The sequence below is a fragment of the Propithecus coquereli genome, unplaced genomic scaffold (genome assembly GCF_000956105.1).
Source record: "Propithecus coquereli isolate 6110/MARCELLA unplaced genomic scaffold, Pcoq_1.0 Scaffold88, whole genome shotgun sequence".
In the NCBI taxonomy this organism is placed as follows: domain Eukaryota; kingdom Metazoa; phylum Chordata; class Mammalia; order Primates; family Indriidae; genus Propithecus; species Propithecus coquereli.
Genome location: NW_012155062.1, coordinates 6,622,013 through 6,626,654, shown reverse-complemented (window position 1 = coordinate 6,626,654; position 4,642 = coordinate 6,622,013).

Genomic DNA, 4,642 nt, shown 5'->3' with positions numbered 1-4,642 from the left:
GCATAATAGATAGTCTAATTTAACTTTACCACAAACCAGAGGTAGGGTGATTTCCACTTAGAGATTGCATAACTTGGCTGCCCGGGTGGCAGGGTGGCTGGGGGGGGCGGTCTTTGAAGGTCTATCCGCAACATGTCCATCCTTTCATGCCTGGGCTGGGGTCTAGGATGTGACAATGTCCCTCCACACGCTGTCATCATGCAGCATAGCTACTCAGGAAGTGTCTGGCCGAGTCTCCGAGGAGCAGGATCTGATGTGGGTGTACTGTAGAGCAGCGGTCCCCAAACTGTTTGGCACCGGGGACTGTTTGCATGGAAGACAATTTTTCCACGGACTGGGGGATGGTTGTGGGATGATTCAAGCTCATTACATTTGTTGTGCATTTTATTTCTATTATTATTACATCGTAATATATAACGAAATAATTATACAACTCACCATAGGTTGGGGACCCCTGCTGCAGAGCCCTGCCACCACCCTACCCCGGGGCACGCAGAGCTGAATCTAGACAAATGCCCAAGTTCTTATTCAGGAGAAGCTATGTAAATAGGGAGTCACGCTTCAGAGAAACCCATCCGACCAATGGTAATTATTGCTTTTAGATCGACCATCATCCCTTGTGTTCAATATATATGTGGTTCTAAGCATCTGGGACAATTTGTTCATAATTGTTTAATTTACAAAACAAATATCGTTTCATTGTCACGTTGAAAGAATTGACTTAGAAATTTCACGCTAGGAATTGATTCTAGGAAAACAATTATTGACATATGCGAAGATTCAGCTACAGGGATGCCTTATGCTTATCAAAGAGAGAAGTTGCAAACCCCTTCATCATTCAGTGTCAGCAAGGTGGTTAGGAGCAGAGGGGACGCGGGACCCAGAGCCACAGCGCTTGGGATAAATATTGACTGTTTGCCAGCCTTTATGAACCCAGGCAAGTCACCTACCCTTGGTTCCCTCACTGAAAACGGGCATCAGGAGAGTGCCCCTCTCCTCGCGTGCTGGGAAGAGCATCGCAGCACCTGGAATGTGGCGAGTGCTAGGTACGGGCTAGCTTTTCATTCCTTCTGCTTGGCCATATAATGTACTAAAACAGAATTGTATTGGCATCCAAAATGACACCATAAGCAAATATTCAATGGCATGGAAAGATGTCCGTGAGTTAACAAGAGAAAAACGAAGGTTAAAGAAAAGTTTGAAGAGCTTGACGTATTTGTAAATGTGTGAGTTAAAAACAAAGCGTGGAAGTAGGCGTGTGTGTGCCACGCCTACTGGGCTGATCCCAGCGATCTCCCAGCCTCAAACTTTCCCTCCCGAAGTCCCTCCTCAGCACAGCAGCCAGGGTGCTCCTGCTCAAATGCAAGTCACTGGCTCCAAACTCACTCAGAAATGGGAATAAAAGCCAAAGTTATCACTTAATCTAGAAAGTGCGAGATGCCCTTCCAGCCGAACCCTCACTCTCTAACCCCACCTCCCCCACTCCCCTCCCCCTCACTCTGCTGCTCCACGATGATTTCCTTGCTTGCTGTGCCTCCAACAAGTGGAGCCTTGCTCCTGCCTCAGGGCCTTTGCACCCACCTTTCCCACAGCCCAGAATATTCTTCCTCCAGCTATCCACATGTCTCCTTCCCTCACTGCCTCCAAGTCTTACTTCGAAGGTCACCTTCTCAGGGGGTCCCTTCCCACCCATCACAGCAATGATGTTAACAGTCAACCTAGTTGGGGGCTAGTTCATGCCCCTGTCCCCCTCTTCTTAGCACTTATTACTAACATGTGTAAAGACAGGGATCCCTGTGGGGTTTGTTCACTGTTGTATCTCCAGCACCTACAATCATTTCTGGAGTGTAGTAGCCACTCAGTAAATATTTATTAAATGGATAAATTATTTTACTTTTCTTCCATTGTTAATTTATATGTTTTAAGCTTTCTGCAGGTAATATATCTTATTTTTCTAATAAGAAAAAGTCAGTTTAAAAAAATGAGTAGCATTTAATCTATGTGCTTCCATTTTATACTATTTCTGTCTAGACTGAAACTACTTGGACGTGCTGGGCAGGAATGGAAAACAGAGACAGTGAGACGAAGGCAGGGAGCAAGAGACAGACAGAACCTGCTCTTTCAGGCCATGTCCTGGACGGCAGCCAAGTCCTTTGCTAAATCAGGGGGCTGCAACTTAATATTACTCCTTATCAGGAAAGCCAGCTTACCTAGGGCTAAACCTTAAACCTAGGGCTAGAATATTTCAATGCCAGCTGCTCCAATCTCTAGTAATTTCCAACATATTTTGATTGTTCAGTTTTCTAATAACGTCAGGCACATGTCTTCTCCAGCACGAGGAACACATTTAGTTCAAAAACAGCCAAGATGGAAAACATTTGAAGTACATGGCCAAGCCATGGGGGTGAACCAGCCTCCAGGTTAGCAATTTCCATGTGGGCTTCCCCACATTCAGCCAGGAAAAGAGGTTCATTTGCCAAAATGGAGGCTCAGTTCCGGTTTCTTGAGATAATCTTTAGCAATCAGGTCAAACAAAAACCTGTTCTGTATTAACCTCCTCTGAGAAATATTATCCCAAGGTCTGGAGTGCATAGAAGATGATGACTTGATTCTTACTTGGATTCAAAGATCATTCTATTTCTTTATTTTTATTTTTTATTATCACACACACAGGGTCTTGCTACGTTGCCCAGGCTGGATTCAAATTCCTGGGCTCAAGTGATCCTCCCGTCTCAGCCTCCTGGGTAGCTGGAACTGCAGGTATGTGCCATCCCACCAAGCTCAAAGACAATTCTAGAGAAGGACTGTGAGTGCCTCAGGGTCTGCTTTTGCTTTCCTCATATATCCTCCCTAGGAGATCTCTTCTATTCCAAAGTTTCAGGATGCTGCTCAGTCCCAGTTCCACATATTTGGCCCAAAGCTCCCTTTCTTGAGTTCCAAAGTCCAGGGGATGTTGCCTCTTAGCTATTTTGTACCCAACATGCCTCCACTCCCCACTGCTCTGTATCTCAACAGCCAGCACCATTTTCCTTCCAGTTACCAGAGCAGAACCCCGGAGCTACCTTGACTTCTTCCCCACTCACCCCACACCTCCAACCAACCATCCCTTCTCTGTCTTAAGAATCTCAAAAATCAATCCACTTCTCTCCATCCACACCGCCAATGCTTGTGTTTGGGGTGTGCTCATCACCCAGCTGGATCAAAGCGATCAACAGCCCCCTCCTCACACCCACCACAATCCACCCTCTGCCACTGCTGGAGTGTCATTCCACGAGGGAAACTAGACCGATTGCTTCCTGGCTTAAAACCCATCTATGGCTTCTACCCCTCTCGGGATACAGCCCGGACTCTCTACCATGATTTACAAAGGTGTGTGGAGACTCATTAGGAGGCTATAAAATCAAATTATTGGGTCACAGCCAGCATTGAAAAAACAGCATGGAATAGAAATAGTGTGTGCATGGTAAGGGCTAGTGTTGCTTGTACTGTTGTTTCTTACCTACGTGTGTGTCCTGAGTATTTCCTACCACGGGTGGCATTGAAGACACGTCTGAAAGACACTAGCAGACAAGACCTTTCAGGCCCCGCCCAGCTCTCCACACTCCTCTTTCACTTCTCTCCTTTGCAACGCTCTCTAGTCACACAGCTCTCGGCTGCCTCCAGCCCTTTGCACGTGCTGTCCTCCTTTCCTGAAGTCTTTTCCTGGCCCTGCACCTGCCAAACCCCACTCCAGCCTTCTGTGACCCCAGGCACGGGCAGGTCGCCTACCATGTGTCACACTCACACTGTCATGCGATCCCCTGATTTCTGTCTGCTTTCCTGCTTTTGGCTCCATCAGGGCAGGAATTGTATCTGTCTTTTCACCCGTGTCCCCAGCACATAGCACAGTGCCCGACATATCGGAGGAACTCAATGACCTTGTGCCGAATGAACAGACGAATGAGCCTACTCATTAATTCAAGGGCTATCCACCGAGGATTTCTGGAGCCCCTCTGATGTGCCAGGACAGCATTCCTGTCCTGGCACATCCCTCAAATGCAGAGACCACACAGCCCTGACCTCTGTGGCTTCTCCCCCGAGGGATGGCTCACAGGCAAGTTCATGAGCACAGCATGCTGCAGGGTGGATGCCTTCTAGAGGACTGAGGAAGGTTGTTTTGTGCCCTGCAAATAAAGATCAAACAAAACCTCCTTCAGCCCACCTGCCTTCACCTAAAATTTCATCACTAGATAATGAACTCCCTGGGTCATGCAAGAACTTTAATGTTTTAGGGCAATAAGAAGATGTCATTCCTTGGGCCTAAGCCAAAAGGCACTGCCAAACCCCTGATACCCAGGGGAAAAGGAATACGTTAAAAATATCAGTTATTCATACTTCATGATGAATGACTTTATCAATCCTTTCCAAAATAAAATGATGACAAGGGAGAGGAACTAGACAGTCCCAGCCCCTGAGACTAGGAGTTTGGTAGAGAACAAAGAGGAACTAGAAAGACATTTTCCACTTCTTTCTCTGTGTGTGGGAGACTATGGGGCTCTGGGGTCGGCCAGCCTGAGTCCTGCCCCTGGCCTGCCCCTGCCTGCTTGGGTAGCCCTGGGAAGGCGCCTCATCTTCCTGACTCACAGTTTGCTTACCTGTAAGA